The sequence below is a fragment of the Rattus rattus genome, chromosome 6 (assembly GCF_011064425.1).
Source record: "Rattus rattus isolate New Zealand chromosome 6, Rrattus_CSIRO_v1, whole genome shotgun sequence".
NCBI lineage: Eukaryota > Metazoa > Chordata > Mammalia > Rodentia > Muridae > Rattus > Rattus rattus.
The window spans coordinates 66,175,225-66,194,012 of record NC_046159.1 but is presented as its reverse complement, the minus strand read 5'-3'; the positions used below and the strand labels follow the sequence as shown (position 1 = coordinate 66,194,012).

Below are 18,788 nucleotides of genomic sequence, written 5' to 3'. Positions count from 1 at the left end.
AGGTGATCACATCCAAAGACCTTCTAGGACTATGTGATCCTGCTGAAATGTAGACAGGCACCTTTAATCCATCTGGTTTGAAAACCGACATACCCTTAGCACATAGCTTTAATAAAAAACAATTAGTTTGTAAAAGCAAGCAACCATGTTTGAAAGTGACATCTTATTGAGGGACAGACAAAGTGATGAATCCAAGAAAGACTTGACAGTATGAGTCAGAAATAGAACACACCCAACTCTCAGGAGAACAGATCAGAAAGAGAGGTGACTTAAGAGAGGAGTATGGAGAGAGCAAAAAAGAGCGAAGGCAGTTTTAATGGGACAGTTTTACAGAAACAGTTTGCAGAGAGAACAAGCTTGGCCCAGGTCAAGACTGAGCGAGCCAAAGTTCAGGAAGAAATAGAAAGGGTCTGAGATGACAACTATGTCAGATGAACAATTTACAGGGAGATACTTTTCTTCAGTTTATGGCAAAGAGGGATGTAAATTCTGGTTTGGATACGCATAAATTTTTGCTTGGATTGTAATGTTTAAAATTAGGCTTAGAGTTGGATGTGAAACACACATGTGGTGTCGAGGGGCGCTGGTGAGATGGCTCTGTGGGCAAAGGTGTTGGCTGCCATACTAACCACCTCCAGGTTGAGTCCCCTCATGGTAGGAGGAAATAATTGGTTCTCCCAGTTGTTCTCTAAACCTGCAGCAGACTCTCATGGCATACTTGCACACAAACACACAAACCACAGGCAAACCTACACATCCACACAAAAGAAATAAGACATAATAATGATCAAAGAACCTAACCTTAAAACATGATAAATGGAGCTGGTTCACCATGCTTTGTGGTCGACTATGTTAGGTTCTTGGGAATTAGCCAGGATTGAATTTTATCTCAGAAGATTCTCCAAATATATTTTGTGTAGTTCAGATGTTGATTTTTCAGCCTCAGGAATGACTCAAGAGCAAATAGCAATGTGAAATTTGATTTTGGCTATTGGTTGAGAAGTCTACTTCTACTTCAGGCTTTCCATTCCTTCACAGTGTACAGGGCCATAAACAACCATGAGTGTAAATATTAATCTCTGCTTCCATAACATAAGAGCTAGATTTCCTGGAGGAAACAAGCTTGCATACCACTTCATATTTCATATGAATACTGGAATGTGTGTGTGTGTGTGTGTGTGTGTGTGTGTGTGTGTGTGTAGTGTGTTTATAAGTCTCCATTGCTTTTACCCTCCCTCCACACATTTAGTAGCAGTATCAGTGATTTTAAATGCAGAAACACACTACGTCATCAATTTGGAGGTTTCACTTATATGTTTCTATTTTGCCTTTGGTTTCATTGTCAACTTGTGAGATGCAAACTCATCTGGGCTTACCCATCAAGACATTTCTAGATTATATTAGTTGCCCTTGCTCATACCACTCCAGTTGTGAATGGTTAATTCCATGGAAGAGGTTCCTGGACCGAAGGAAAAGGAGAAAGCAAGCTTAGTGCCAGAATTGGTCATTTTATTCTACCCGACTGTAGGTGCATCACTGCCAGCTGCCCTCTACTTCTACCATCAAGCATTCTGTGCCATGTGGGGACTGTACTGTGACACAAGATGTTGTTCTGCTTAGCTTACATTAGAAACTTGATGAAGCCTAGAGTCATCTTAGATGAAAGACGCCATTGAGAAACTGCCTAGATCACTTTGACCTATGAGCATGACAGTGGGGGATTGTGTTGACTATTAATTAATGTGGAATTGCTCGACCTGCTGTGAGTGGCACCATCCCTAGGCAAGTAAGTCTGTGTTGTATAAGAAAGATGACTAAGTCTGGGAGTGAGAAAATGATCTGGAAAGTAACATTCTCTCTTGTTCCTTTTGTATGTCTTTGAGTATGAGTAAATTTCTTGATGGTGATACTTTTGTATGGAAAAACAAGCAGTCCCACCTCCCGGTTCCTGCTTCAACTTTCTGCACTCATTTCCCTCAATGATAGACTGTGCCCAGAAAGTGTAAGCCAAATAAATGATTCCCTCCCCAAGTCATTTTCGACATTGTTTTTTCAAAACCAAATGAAAAAAAAACTAGAATAATGCATCTCTCCAAACATTTTTCTTATTAAGAAACTTTTTTTGGGGTTGGGGATTTAGCTCAGGGGTAAGGGCCTTGCCTAGGAAGGGGAAGGCCCAGGGTTCGGTCCCCAGCCCCGAAAAAAAAAGAAAAAAAAAAAAAAAAACTTTTTTGTGGTTTTATTTCATGACATTTATTATATTACATCATCCTCCCAGTCACTACAATTTCTTTTAAATTACATAGACATAAGAGTTTATTACTGATAAGGAATTTAGAGCATCATTAAACAAAACAAAGATGTATTTCAATGGGTATAGTTTCCATTGTTCCTTTTATTTTTATCATAGTAGTTTTATACATATTTATAATTTATTTTAGTATTTCTTTTCCCATGGTTCTTTCTGAACCCCCTTCCTAGTCCTTTGTTTCATAATTTTACTCCTACATTCATGGCTTCTTTTTGTTTGTGATCCACTGAGTTTAATTAAGGTTTCTTGCCTGAGTGGGTGGTAGGTAAGTTACTGAGGCATGAACAGCTTCGCTGTGGCTACACCACTGGAGTACAGAATATCCTTCCCACAACAACTGTTACTTGCCAATAGTCACTTAAAAAATAAAATTTTAATGTGTTAAAATGCATAATAAAATGCAACATTTAACTGCTACTAAGCATGCAATCCAGCACTCTAAGCTTTCAGAAATCACAATTCCACGGTAGATCTTTATTCTCTGAGCAATCTCTTTATATACTTCACTTCTGACTCTAAAAGAAGGTGGTAGTCTTTGGATCATCTCCACTGGGTATCGTAGGAAGATGTGCAGATTTCAATTATTCATATGCCTGTATTGTCAGCCGTTTGGCACAAAATAAACCTATATACCTATATTAGTTTTGTAGTCTGTTTTATTTTTAATTGTTTATGAATTGTTTATGAATTGTTTCTAATGTAAGCTAAGCAGAACAACATCTTGTGTCACAGTACAGTCCCCAAATGGCAGAGAATGTTTGAGGGTAGAAGTAGATGAAATTAATTTTTATAGACAAATATGTAACTCTTATGGATATAGAACTTTACTATGTGTTCTGTATGCCACCATCACACACACACACACACACACACACACACACACACACACACACACACACACACACACAGAGAGAGAGAGAGAGAGAGAGAGAGAGAGAGAGAGAGAGAGAGAGAGAGAGAGTCTTTTAGCTGTATCTATAGGACACTGTTGTTAGGACAAAACGGCAACCAACAGATTGGGAAAAGATCTTTACCAATCCTACAACTGCTAGAGGGCTCATATCCAAAATATACACAGAACTCACGAAGTTAGAAGGCAGGGAAACAAATAACCCTATTAAAAATGGGGTTCAGAGCTAAACAAAGAATTCACAGCTGAGGAATGCTGTATGGCCAAGAAGCACCTAAAGAAATGTTCAACATCTTTAGTCATAAGGGAAATGCAAATCAAAACAACCCTGAGATTCCACCTCACACCAGTCAGAATGGCTAAAATCAAAAACTCCTGCGACAGCAGATGCCGGCGAGGATGTGGAAAAGAGGAACACTCCTCCATTTTTGGTGGGATTGCAGACTAGTACAACCATTCTGGAAATCAGTCTGGAGGTTCCTCAGAAAATTGGACATTGCACTACCTGAGGACCCAACTATACCACTCTTGGGCATATACACAAAAGATGCTCCAACATATAACAAAGACACATGCTCCACTATGTTCATAGCAGCCTTATTTGTAATAGCCAGAAGCTGGAAAGAACCCAGATGCCCTTCAACAGAGGAATGGATATAGAAAATGTGGTACATCTACACAATGGAATACTACTCAGCTATCAAAAACAATGACTTTATGGAATTCATAGGCAAATGGATGGAACTGGAAAATATTATCCTGAGTGAGGTAACCCAATCATAGAAAAACACACATGGTATGCACTCATTGATAAGTGGATATTAACCCAAATACTCGAATTACCCTAGATGCACAGAACACGTGGAACTCAAGAAGGATGACCAAAATGCGAATGCTTCACCCCTTCTTTAAAAGGGGAACAAGAATACCATTGTGAGGGAATAGGGAGGCAAAGTTTAGAACACCTGTTCGGAGCCTGCCCCACATATGGCCCATACATATACAGCCACCAAACTAGATAAGATGGATGAATCAAAGAAGTGCAAGCTGACAGGAACCAGATGTAGATCTGTCCTGAGAGACAAAGCCATAATATAGCAAATACAGAGGCGAATGCCAGCAGCAATCCACTGAACTGAGAACGGGACCCCCGTTGAAGGAATCTTAAAAAGTACTGAAAGAGCTTGAAGGTGCTTGAGACCCCATATGAACAACAATGCCAACCAACCAAAGCTTCCAGGGACTAAGCCACTACCCAAAGAATATACATGAACTGACCCTGGGCTCCAACCTCATAGGTAGCAATGAATAGCCTAGTAAGGGCACAAATGGAAGGGGAAGTCCTTAGTCCTGCCAAGACTGAACCCCCAGTCAACCGGATTGTTGGCGGGGAGGGCAGTAATTGGAGGAGGATGGGGAGGGGAACACCCGTATAGAAGGGGAGGGAAAGGGGTTAGGGGAATGTTTGCTTGGAAACCAGGAAATGTAATAACAATCAGAATGTAAATAAGAAATACACTATTTGGCAGAATCCAGCATTGGTCTCAAGGTAGCCAGTTCGCCCGCCTGTCTGTCCATCCTCGGAGTCATGGAGAGAGCCAGTGTGATCCAGAAGGCCAAGTTGGCCGAACAGGCCGAACGCTACGAAGACATGGCAGCTTTCATGAAGAGTGCCTGTGGAAAAGGGTGAGGAGCCTCCAAGTAGGAGTGGAACCTGCTCCTGCGTGGCCACAAGAATGTGGTGGGCAGCCAGAGAGCAGCCTGGAGAGTCCTGTCCAGCATCGAGCAGAAGAGCAAACGAGGAGGGTCTGAAGAGAAGGGCCCCGAGGTGAAAAAGAGCACCGAGAAGGAGACCGAGCTCAGAGGGTGTGCTACACTGTTAGGCTTGCTGGACTCCCACCTCATCAAAGGGGCTGCAGAGGCTGAGAGCCGCGTCTTCTACCTGAAGATGAAGGGTGACTACTACCGCTACCTAGCTGAGGTGGCCACTGGTGATGACAAGAAGCGCATCATCGATTCTGCCGGGTCAGCCTACCAGGAGGCCATGGACATCAGCAAGAAGGAGATGCCGCCCACCAACCCCATACGCCTGGGCCTGACCTCAACTTTTCCGCCTTCCACTATTTAGATAGCCAACGCCCCGAGGAGGCCATCTCACTTGCCAAGACCACTGGACGATGAGGCCATGGCCGATCTGCACACCCCTCAGTGAGGACTAAAAGGACAGCACCCCTCACCATGCAGCTGCTGAGAGGAGACAACCTGAGGCTGTGGACAGACGACAATGCTGGGGAAGAGGGTGGTGAAGCTCCAGAGGAGCCCCAGAGCTGAAGCAGCCTACATCCTCCCTGTCCCGCCTTGCCCTCCAGTCCCCAGCCTGCAGAGAGGACTTAAACGGAGTGGGACTCTGCCCCTCCCAAACCCTGAATGTTTTGCCACACTTGGAAGGTTCCTGACGGGGTGCAGCCAGCTGAGGCCACTCAGGCTGGGGAATCTCACCTTCGTGCAGCTGTGTGGTGGGTGTCCCAACCCTGGCCACCCCCTGCCTCTGCACCCCACTTCCTACCACCACTCCTGAGCCTGTCCTCCCCAGCCTTCCTCGGGCACCTGTTGCTTCTGGATCCAGGAGTCGAGGAGGCCCCCACCCTGTGGCTGAGAACTGGACTGTGGCAAGGGCTGGGGTGTGTGAGTGTGTGCGAGTGTGTGTGGAATGAGAGGAACATGTTTACATGGGTGTGACCATTTTACCACTCCAATAAAGTTGCCCCTGTGACAAAAAAAAAAAAAACACTATTTAATAAAGATAGAGAAAAAAAAAAAAAGAATCCTCTGACCTTAACAATCATTGTGAGGTCCTACTCCTTTGACTTTCAATCCTGGGAGCTCTTATGGAGAGCTGTGAAAAAATGTCCATGTCCAAGCTCCATCATCCACAGATTAATAATGGGTCTGAGCAGAGACCAAGGAATGGGTTTTATATTTAAAATATATACAAGGGTTCTAGTTTTGTTTCTGATGATGAGAAAGAACTTGGAACAAAAGCAATTTAGAGGAGGAAAAGTTATATTTGGGTTACAGTTCTGGGTCACAGTTCATTAGACCTGGAGCTTCAACAGGAACTTGAAGCACCAACCATGGCACAACGCTTCTTGATGGCTTTTCCACATGTTACTGTTTAACTAGCATTCTTATTCAATCCAGGACTTCTTGTCCAGAACTGGTGTGACCCAAAGTGGGACAGGTCACTTAATGAATAAGTGCTAAGACAATCCCACAAAGAATTGCCCACAAGATCCTTTGTCCTAGAAATTTCTCCAATTAAGAATTCTCTATTAGGTGAGCTGTGTCATCTTGACAATTAAACCTAATGAGGATAACATGGGATGCTAGTAAATAACTAAGATTAAAAATTTAGCTTGACTTAATCCAAATGTTTCTACAGACGTAAGCAATGTATAAAATTAAAATCTCTACGAAACAACCATGATATTTTTAAATATATCATAATCTTGAATGTATTTGAATGTACATTTTGATCTCAGCTCTTAAAATGAAATCAACCAAGACCATATTTTTCACAGATGTAGACACATTTTCTGCCCAAAGCCACGCCTGAAGTTCAGTCACAGATTATTTGAAACCATTACCATTATTTGGTTCTGTGACCTGAGGAGAAAACACCTTTTGTAAGATGTTAAGTCACGTCACGCCCCTAAACTCTGCTGTTTTCATGGTTGAGTAGGTTGTCAATTGAGGGTTCTTTGTAGGAACACCACAGAATATCAGAAGTAAAGTATGGTTGTAACTCAAGGACTGAGGTATATTTTATAAGATTTGGCTATTCGTGAGCCATTTTAATGTGTCCATTATATTGACAGAAATATCAAGTGCCTGGAATGTTCTTGAAAAAAAAAATGGCCTGGAACTAATAGATAACTATGTCAGAATTGTACCAGTTAAATTTCATTGTTAGAACTGACTGTCCCTTTAGGTTTTGATTCTTTGAGTGATTACTTCATAGATTTACTGTTAAATAAAGATAGTGAAATTTCACAAAAAGTTCTATAAGGAAACAGACCTGGAATTTCAGCTGTAGAAAAGTAGAACTGAATAGAACAACAAACATAGAAAATTAAATTTTTGTGAGAATTCTGAACAGTAATAGGTTAAAATTTTGTATTACAAATTTAAAGTTGTACGTTCATAAATACAAAAGGGCTAAACATAGAGTTCCACTGAGGTAGACTTAAAATATTCATTTGATTTATAAAATTTAAAGGAGGCTTGGTTCAAAGTTCCACCTTCCACCTGCTTCTCTTGAAGACAGACCTGGGATGGTCTCAACTTTGCTCAGATACATATCTTTGTGCATTGGGCAGCACACAAGAGACAGATGCATACATAATCAGTAAACGTGTCAAGAGTAAGAGTATGTGATTGATTACTCACTTCTAAACTGGACATCTTTATTAACACATCGTCATTGACACTCAGGAACACATCGCTGAAAAGGAGGCCGAAATAATGTAAAATCGGTAAGATTGGGACCACTGTGAAATACTTTCTTCTGGACATCAGATATCTATCATGCTCACCTATTCACAGCAGCTTTGCTTACTTGCCTAAAATTCACATAAGATCACTTCAGCCAAGATCTCACAGTAGATGGGATAGGTAAACTCCAGGTCCACCCCTCATTAAGGAGACATTGGTACTTGAAAGTTACTGGGCACAGCGTAGTACCATTCTTTTTGAGGATATTAGGTTTCTCATGCCCCAGTGGATGGGTGTATACTCATGTATGCATGAGTATATGTATGGAAAGCACTCATTTCATTGAGTGGGTTAGCAAAATAATTAAAAGTTGTAAAGTTAGAAAGGGTTACCTTGGGCGAATATGTTGAGGATGGAAGAGGAAAGAGATAGAAATCATATATCATTGTGTACTTGTAGTAAATACTCAAAGATATTTTTTAAAAGTCAAACACAATTTTGTAGTCTTTGGTTTATAATGTGCTATGTTATCACCTGTGCTATTTGAATGTTCACAGGCTGGTTTCCACACTATTAAGCTTACTGTCTTTCTTTTTTTCAAATGATACTAAGCTCTAAAATATTCCCAACATATCAGGTCCTCAGTCTTTTCCTGGGCTAATGTTGAATGCCAGTTCTGTGCATGAGCTACCATGTTTCCATAAGGACCAGAAAACATTTGAAACTATTCAAAATAGTAGGTGAATACACTCTTATTTATACATTAAAGTATTAAAAAATTAAATTAAATTAAATTAAAATGTAAAGTACCTAAAAATTTGGAACCACTCTTGGCTTGAGGGGTACACAAAATGTGGCTGAGGACCAGCTGTAGTCCATAGTACATAGCTTGCCCATCCATGATTCATAATTAAGTAGTTTTAATTAAATTTTCTATGATCCCTGCAGGTTTTTTAATTTCCTCTTTAGTGATGATCTGAGCTGCTGTCACCAGCTGGCTAGATGACATTAGAAAGCATGCAGCAGGATTCTACATGTGCAAGCATGTATCTACATGTGTGGATTGTGGGGGAGTCTGTCTAGAAACATGTGCAGGTGGTAATGGTGTATCAACCAACCATCATTTTTGAAAAGTATAAGTAAGATCTATATTTAAAATTGTCAAATAAAATTCAAGTAGCCAACTGGAGTTGAAATTTCCACAAAGCCATAAATATTTGTAAAGTATTGGGGTACTCCACTCAAGTATGTAAAGGTATAACATATGATTTGAATTGGTATTTTATCTTTATTTGCTATATCTTCCTTAATTAGAAATATCATGAAGATAATTGACAAAATTTCCATGATAAAATATAAATTAGACTTTTTCATATCAGCTTATTATTCTTCCTTATTAATAAATATATAACTCATTTTAAAATTATACCATGAGCTGGAGAGAGGGTTCAGCAGCTAAGGCACTTGCTGATTTTGCAGAGGACCCTGTAATTTTAGCTTCAGAATGTTTGACACCAAATTTTGGCTTCTGCACATGCATGCACACACAGGTGCATACACACATATGAATAAGTAAATAATATGATAATGCTTTAAAGAGTGTATTCAGTATAAAACCCATTATTCCACAGCCATATCACTTTTTGGCCCATATATTCAATGTCACTTCTACCACATAGATGGGGCAACTGTGGGTCAGGTAGCTGGTTTTATGTTTCATTCACATCTTCAACTAATATTCATAAATTATTCCAATATACAAGTGAGTAAACAATCATAGAATAAAACAAAAAGAAACAATAAAAATTAGAAAACAATGCCTAAAAATCTTAGAATTAGCCAGAAAGGGTATTTATACTTCTCAAGTACATTTTCCTTTTAAATATTTAAGTTATAAAAGACTGTACAATAACCAGTAACAGGCTAGTATCTTCTCACCACCCTTGAATGATATGAAAATCATTTCTTTAGTCAAAATAACTCTGAGTCATTGTATTCTCTAATTTACACCATGATTTTGAAACAGAAAGGGTGTCTTATTTATGTGTGTTTTATCTGTTCAATAATGCTTAATAGTGTTATGCTTATAATGGCTTAAAATGAATTTTGGGATTTAGTGACTGGCACTGCACAATTAGTTATAGATTAATAATTGATGATGTAGTTTTTTATAATTGATGTCTTCAGTGAATGTGAACTCTGTATTTAAACAGTCTATGTGTAAAGCAAACTCAGGTAGATACTGGCAACTCCACAGGCTGCACTTTTCATGTGCCACTGAGCAGTGTATGAATCACGATAAGGTTCGCAGAGTGAGAAGATTACAGCCCTTTTCTCTTCAGTGCATCTCCCATGGGAAATGCAATTAGACAACAAACAACAACAGAGTGCATGCAGTTGTAAAAACAGTAAAGTGCAATGCAAAGCGGATATCTTAAAAAGCAATTGCATGGAATGTGGCTTTTGATATGAGAAGCGTTTTGAATGGTGAACCTCATAGGTGACTTGTAAGCAGAGATTTGAACACTGGTGGCAGTCAGGTGTTTATGATTTTGGATATTAGGTTGTAAAATTGGACAGGTTGTGGAGTTGGGCCATTGGGGTCTCTAGAGCTTAACAGGAAGGGTTGGATCCATATTTTGGGGCGGATCTGTCAGATTTACTTACAGCATGTATGTGGAACATTGGGGAAGGTAAAGATAAAGATGATGAAGTTTGCAACCCCATAGGAAGAACAACAATATCAATGAACCAGACTTCCCAGAGCTCCTAGGGACTAAACTACCAGCCAAAGAGTACACATGGAGCGACCCATGGCTCCAGTTGCATATGTAGCTGAGGATGACGTTGTCTAGCATCAATAGGAGGAGAAGGCCTTGGCCCTGTGAAGACTCTTCCCCAGTGTAGAGGAATGCCAAGGCGGTGTGGTGGGAGTAGATTGGGGGAAGGGGGAGCATCCTCACAGGAGCAGGGGGAGGGAGATGGGAGAGGTGGGAACAAGGAAAGGGGATAACATTTCAAATGTAAATACATAAAATATCCAAAAATATGTACAGAAAGCTAATATATAAAAAAGAACGATGCCAAATAATTATATCTCCCTCCAATAAATGCCACTGGGGGAAAGGACTAGATAGAGTTGAGAGGTGGGAAAAAAATCAAATGTTAAATTTTAAATATTACATAAAGATATAAGTTAACATTTCTTTATAGCATGAAAAGGGATAGAGATCATTTATTTATGATTCCTTTTCAAAAACTAGTTGCACAAGGAAATTTGGGGTTTAGAGAGTTCCTCGTGTATGTGGAAGTATAAATATGTCATACATTGATGTAGGTGATACTTTAGGTCATGAGGTAAGATGAGGTTCCAGGGATGTTCCAGGTTCATTCTGTTGCTGTCATAGAACACTCTGACCAAAAGCAACTTAGGAGAGGAACGGGTTTATTTCAGCTTACCTCTCAGGTTACCGTCCATCATTGATGGAAGTTGGCAGGAACTGAAGCAGCACTGTATCTCAAGCTGAGGGGGAACTGAAGTAGGAACCATGGAGATGTGCTGGTTCACTCTGACTTGCTCATATAACTTGTTTATGCAGCCCAGAACCACTTAGCCACAAAGGCCCAAACCATAACAGTGTGGGTCCTTTCAGTAAACCTAGTAATCGAGACAATGCCCAGAGACCAAATGGATCTAGGTGATTTTTCAATTGCAGTTTACTCTTCCCAGGTGGCTGTCACGTTGGCAATAGAAACTTAACAAGGGAACAGAGGAATGAGTAAATTGAAGTAGAGAGAAAACCAAAGCCATGAACTTTAACATGCTAAATCATGGATTAAAATATGCCATATTATAAATAGATCACAGATGAAGAAGTGTTTGGTAGAGGGGGAAAGAACACAATATGTGATATTCTAGATAACAGTATAATAGGCTTTCTGTGTAGGGAGGAGGGACAGTCTGTGCTGATTAATAATGCCACTGATGACAGATTGAGGCATAGATGGGTGATCATTCAAGTTAAATCAGAATTGGCAGAGCAGGTCCTTAGATCATTGGTGATTCTAATTAAAAACAGGAAGAGGACTGATGGTTCAAGTTCACAATTCCACATCCTTCTTTACCAGGAGACAGAGCAAATAAGAGACAATGGACCTCTTGGGGTAGCCTTTTTCCTACGGTATGTTTTCACTACCATGATCCAATGCCTGAATAAAAGCAAGTCAAGGGAGTATATATTCATTTGAGCTGACATTTATTTATAGTGAAGATACAGAGAGCGGTTTCTTGTCACATTGTGACTATGGTCAGGAAAAGAGAGGAGGGCAGGTGAAATATGCTCAGGTACATTTCTCCTTGTATTCAGTCCAGGACCAGTCCTTGGAATACTGTTCCCTACATTAAAGGTGAGTCTTTTTTGCTCAGTCAAATATATCTGGAAATATTTTTGAGACACACCTGGAGGCATGTTTCCATGGTAACTCTAAATCCAGTCAAATGGATATGAAGACTTCCTATCAAAGCTAGATATTAGGTACCAAGTAAAGGAAACTGACTTATTGATTTGAGATTTTTATGATCCATAAGGAACCACTGGCTGTCTTCTTAATGTGACCAAGGAGATGCATAAGAGGAATACACTGACAGAGTCTTGGCTGTGGCCCAGTTCTGTTAACTCAACTCTAATGGCTGGGAGTGGCTCTAGCACTGACCCTGGGATGGCCAGCTGGCTAGAATCCAAGCTTTAAGCGTGTCTTCGTCGAATTTAAAAGTCTTAAATACATAAGGGCATGAGGATAAAAGGGATACCAGTCTGCAGGAGGATGATTCCTCTCCATTAGTTAAAGAATAAAAGACAGAAAATCAGTCTGGTGCAAAATGGGAGAGAAGTTTTTCGTAAGTACCATAGACTTTCTCAAGTAGAGAAGAATATCCTACTCACATCTGGGAGATATTGCTTCTAAGGAAGGTTGTGTCCAACTGGATGATGATTTCCCATCCATCTTCCCATTGGTCTAAAAGTGTCTAGCACCTCCTTCTGTATCAGGGAATTATTGATTAGAAGAGAGAGGTTAAAAGTGAGTGCCCCAAACTTCTCTACTCTTAATCTAACAGGCATAGATATACTTGTTGAAAGCAGCAGAAAATCACCTATATTTCTCTATATTACAGCTCTGTAATTTAATGCTGAAAAACAAACACAACACCAAAAACAACAACAATAACAAATCCAAAACAAACATATGGAACCAAGCTAACAGAAAGTTCTACCTATTGCTGGTGACAAAGCCTTAAAAAACAAAACAAAACAAGCAAACAAACAAACAAAAAACCCAACCGTGAGGATATTGTTTTTACCTTCCTTCCCTATTCTAGTGGTCCACAGCCTCAGAGGTATGTAAGATACTCCCGTGATAGTCAGTTGGGTAAGCCTGACCGTTCTCAGTTGTAGGGATTGAAAATGCTGTTTACTAGGCTTCCTGCAGTTGTCCTGGGAACGCACACCTACGTTTACTGAGCATTCACTCCTTAGGAGATTGATCAGGAGTAAGGAAACTTCTGTTAATTTCAAGATGATTAGAAAAAGCAGAAAAGAAGGCAGGAAGCAAAGTGAAACCACAAAGAACAATGATTGCTGAAATAAACACTAAATTGATATGTAGCAGAAAATGTGTGTTGGGAAGACTGTGAATATGGACAAAAACTACTGCGAATAATAGCATAGATCTGTATTAGGACTTAAACAGAGATCTAAGTCTAATTCTCCCTGTTTTCATAGACTCCCTGTTTAGGCTTGCCTGGTACCACATGAATGTACAGTTGTATCTTTTTCAAAACCAAGTTGGTGTTGCTTTAGTCCTATTTCTATAGCCTATTATTTCCATATTTTCCTAAAACATAATGGACAATATGTTTCAGATAAATATATTCGTATATAGATAACAAAAAGAGTCCCTGAATGTGATGTTTTATAAAATAAAGTTGTAACCTAAGTATATAAATAAGACAAAGCTTGGAAAATAGAAGCGTATTTTAAAGTCTAGAAAATTTGTTCCTGTAAACCATCTCATGGCAGAGCAATAACCATCTTTAAAACACAACAGTTCTTGAGAAGTACAATGCATAAATTCAACTGTGACTATTAGATGCTAGGCTAGACTGTAGGTTCTCTATTAAAATATTGTGTATTCAGAGGAAAAAGGGGGGAAACCAAAAACCAAAAACCAAAAACAATTCACCTCTAGCAGTCCTTTGAATACCATAATTAAATTGACCTAGCTTTGTCATTGCGTCAGATTGTGGTATCGAAAGCAGCAAGGACAACTTGATTAATAGCTAATATAAGGCTTATAATGGCTTTAACTTATTTAGTTTGTGCTTCTGTGTTCCTTCATGTTTTTTCCTTCCTACTCTGTGACTCTCCTGCTTCTTGGAATCATTTTTGTGGAGATTACATTTAATCATTTATTAAATTGTGTTTTTAAACTTTCAAAATATGCTCATTAGTGCTAAATTTATTTTACTCTGCAAAGCCCATTGGCAGTAATATTAGAATAAAGTAAACACTGAATGTGTGCTATAGCAGTTTGGAATTTTGTAAGAGTGCAGTTTTATCCTTTCTGTTTCTTGGAGGCTGTATATTAAATTCTGAAAACAGATTGCTACTTATACTCATAAAAATAAGGCTAGGGGCAGGAGATGGGAAGAAGGGATTCATAATCACACAGTTCCTTGCTTGTAGACATTGACAACCATATGATGGCAGTAGCAATGTCCTGTTCTTGTTGTGTATCTAATGATGGATGGAAATAAGTGTTACTAGAGTGGAGGATGGTTTTAAAATTCATCGTCTGCACAAGTCACTCAACAGCTAGAATATTTGCGCTGGCGCCTGTGGGGAGAAGATTATATACCCTGCAAGATGCTGCAAAGGGTAAAGTTACTTCCACTCCTGAGACATACACAGTAGAAAGAGAGAAATGAGTAACTACCTCCAATTGTCCTCTGAGGAGCCTTCCTCTATCCAAATAAACGTAATCAAATATTAAAATTAAATTTCGCTTACATGAGAAATTTCTTATTTTCTCAGGAACTCAGGGGTGATCAAGGGATGGAGACTTACAAGATATTCTTTCTAGGTTGCCATGCCAACTGGTGCAAATAATGTTTAGGGGACCATATTGTTTCAATTTCATGGATGGCACTTCTCTGTCATGCATTTGAAGACACTATCTCCTAGAAGATGTCTGAGTCCTCTGGCTTTCTCAATCCTCGTGCCCCTCTTCTGTGATGTTCCCTGATCCTTAGGTGGAAGACTTGTATTGTAGATGCACTAAGATGTAGACATACATCCTAAAGTCTGCATCGCCACTTTTATCAGTTGTAAATTTTGATGGTGGTCTCTGTACTCTTTGGAGTATTTACTCTTTGGGATTGTTGGTGTAGAATAGGAGTTTAGAGTTAAATATTCCTATGAAGTATGAAAAATTGATCTATGATTATGATTTCAAGAAAGGAATGGAAAATTGGCAAAAACATTGTTTTGTTCAACATTATTTTCACTATTTTGTATGGAAAACTCGTGGTTAGTTTTATCTACAGTGAACTAGACTTTCTAGAAAATATACTAATCCTTTAAAATAATATCAGTTTTAGAAAGTATAACTATATATTTAAAAAAGTAAATAATTATAAAATTAAGTAAAGAGCATACTCAAGAGGATCTGTGTTCTTTCTGATCCCAAACAATAAGAAGGGATCCTTTATGAGATAAAAGAGTTACTTACTCTTCAACGCCAAGCATAGTTGTTTGATGTCATCTCTGTAGGTAAATAAGAACATCATTTGCTCCTTAAAATATTACTTTTGAAAATGCTACTCTTGTCAATATAAAAAGAACATAATAATGCAACTCAAATGAGTTCTCATGTATATTTTAATTTCTTCTCCAGATAAGTTTATTCTAAGTCACATTATATATTTCATCTCTGTTCATCATATATATGTCTAAGCAAATGATAATTAGTTATTTCCATGACATGTATAATTTAAATGTGCCCATGCCTTATTAACTCAATAAGCATTCATGAAGGACCATAAGATTAATCCCATTCCATAGACAGTCAGTTCCAAATATTTATCAAACCAGGACTCAATAAATATTTGTTTAGGAATGGCTCAAGAGGGAAACAAGAGGATACCCGCACAGAGCTCCAGACATACAAGGGCATGTGAGGAGTATTAGCTCAGTTATTCACTCCAAATTATACCACTATTTGAATGGCATACTGCAAGATTTCACTTTCTGTGACCAAACTGGACATGTGTACATGCCAGGGGTGTATCACCATGCAGATGATCTTTTCTTCCTCTTCAATCTGGTTTAGGCGACCTGGTTGTTGTGAAGAAGGAGAGTGGTTATGGTTTAACACAGACAAACTGGGTAAAAGTCTACCTCTGGCTACGTCACTGTGGGTTTCCTGGGATCCATACTTATCATAGAGAGTGATCAAGAGCCTCTGGTCCTCTTTCATTTCTGTTATTCCACAGGCTATGCTTTAAGACCAATAGTTTTCCAGATTACTGTACATACCTCAGGTATGGGCTTAGTATAATAAAGAGAAGTCAAGGATGCAAACCAAGCATTTTCAGGGCTCTCCAATTTTTCATATCAGGAAATTATATCTCCTACATCTTTAAGAGGTAAAAGATACAGCAGAAGACTCTGTTTATCGAAATCAGTTAATAACATGTCAGGCTGAGATTATAGGAATGTGGTATGTGTGTTGCGGGCCTGTTGTGTTTCTACGGCCTCTGTTTCCTCCCTCAGGGAGGGAAGGTGGGGTCTTCAGGATTCAGGTTCAGTTGGGTATGATTCAGGGGTTTGGGGTGGGGAGTAGGGAGCTACGAGGGTTAGGATGTGGCTCTTCTCCAAAGGAAGGTCTTCTCTGAGGGTTTTAGTGTTATAGCTTCCTTAGAAAATATTCCATGAAACAGCTCTCTTAGACAATCTTCAATTGTGCCTATGTGCTTTACTCAGGATAAACAAAGGCTATATATGAATCTTGGACAGTGGAAAGGGTTTTTTCTTAAGGCGAAGCTTCATTGCTCGGAGGTTGAAGCACTCTGAATGCCCCATTTACGTGGAGAGGCATTCCATGAATCCCAGGTACTTGTTGGACTGGTTCTTGTGTGGGTGAGGAAGTTGAATTTTTAGGTTTGCCAAGGGCTATGTGATATTCTCCAGGCAGAAGACTGGTCTTGGGCTCCATAAGTCAGTCAGCTTAGAGGAAGCTCCGGCAAGAAATAGGAGCTCTCCGTTTTGCACAGAGCTCAGAGGAGCTATCAGGACATGGTAGAGAGCAACCATAGTATTGGTGCCACATGAATTTTTAGTATGGAGAACTAAATTCCATCATGCCTAGTTATTTACCATGAAGAAATTCTGAATTAAAAATCCAATTTTGCCTAAGTCACAGGAATTCTAAGACCCAGTCATAATCTGTTATTTCAGCAATGTTTAGCACATGTCATTATACAATGTGTTTCATTTATTAATTTTCTCATTTTTTCCATTTCCCTTTTGTAAAAGCTAGTGGGTGCACACAGGGTGGTATGAAGGTAGACACTAATTTACTTTGAGTCACTGAAGGCTAGGCATAGTCCTTCTTCTTTCTAATCATGGCATCAATAATGCTTTACTTATTATGCAGGGAATGTTTCCCAAACCTCTCTGTTCCCCCACTCCCACCCCCTGTCCCAAGCCTCATGCAGTCAATGCTCCTGGGAACTTTTTTATGTAAGAGGAAATACAGAGTGTTAATGCTAAGAAAATTCATGGATAGAGTTCATAAAGAAACAACATTGCTTGACAATCAAACGTTTATAGCAAAAATTCCCTGTGTTCTTTTTGACCTGGAAAATGTTTATCTTTATATAGAATGACAAATGGACTTGAACACAATTCTGAATATCACAGGACCAACATGTGGAGGAAATTAATAAAACAATCAGAATAGAGATAATAAAGGAAGTGTTATTTTGAGGAAGGAAGGAGAGCAGGCACACTTTTTTGTCCACTCATCTTGTTTTTCTTGTGGAAAGATCATAAGAATGAAAGATCTGCAGTAAATCATGGTAAGATAACTCCAATACCTGGATTCCAAGTGTCAGCTTTTAGGAAAAGCAAACATTAGTTCTGCTAGAGAATACTTCTGAATGTTTTGTTCATACATGCTGCACAATGAGAACAGAGGAGTAGCCCTATGATTGCACTGCACAATGATGATTTGGAATCAAGATTTAGAAGCTTATGCTGCAATAGCCACCAGGGGTGATGAAGAGTACCACCTGTGCAGGAGATTAGGAAGAGATCGGTTAAATGAATTAACTTTCACAAATTTTAGACTGTTAATTCATCATCAATTAGAATATAAAGCAGTTTGGAGAAAAAAAGGAAGCTGGTCATGGAACTTATAATTGAAACACTTGGGAGGTGGAGGCAGGAGAATCAAGAGTTCAGGAGGAAGACCAAATTGAAGAAAGTGATGGGGGCAGGACTAGAGTAGTAGGGGAAGGAGAGGGGAGCAGGGAGGAGGGGAGGACTAAGCCTTTGTTCATTTTAAAACATCAATGGCATTTTCTAGTCCTAGTCCTTTGTTTTTTGTTTTTTTTAATTGGATTTTTTTTATTTACATTTCAAATGTTATTCCCTTTCCTCCTTTCCCTAACATAAGTCCCCTATCCCATCCTCCCTCCCCTTCTTCTATGAGGGTGTTTCCCCCTCCCTAACCACCCTCCACCCTGACATACTGGGGGGCCACCAGCATTGGCATGACCAAGGGCTTCTCTTCCCACTGGTGTCCAACAAGGCCATACTGTGCTACATATGCAGATGGAGCCATGCGTCTGTCCATGTGTAGTCTTTGGGTACTGGTTTAGTCCCTGGGAGCTCTGGTTGGTTGGTATTGTTGTTCTTATGGGGTTGAAAACCCCTTCAGCTCCTTCAAACCTTTCTCTAACTTCTCCAATGGAGACTCTGTTCTCAGTCAGTACAATGGTTTGCTGATAGC

General features: G+C 39.4%; 1 protein-coding gene and 1 pseudogene across 4 annotated transcripts in view; both read left to right on the top strand.

The window, feature by feature from the left end:
* Lrrtm4 (leucine rich repeat transmembrane neuronal 4) overlaps positions 1-18,788 on the top strand; it is a 770,671-nt gene that overhangs the window by 330,028 nt on the left and 421,855 nt on the right. The gene's annotated exons all lie outside the window — the stretch shown is intronic.
* LOC116903662 lies at positions 4,795-5,664 on the top strand (annotated as a pseudogene).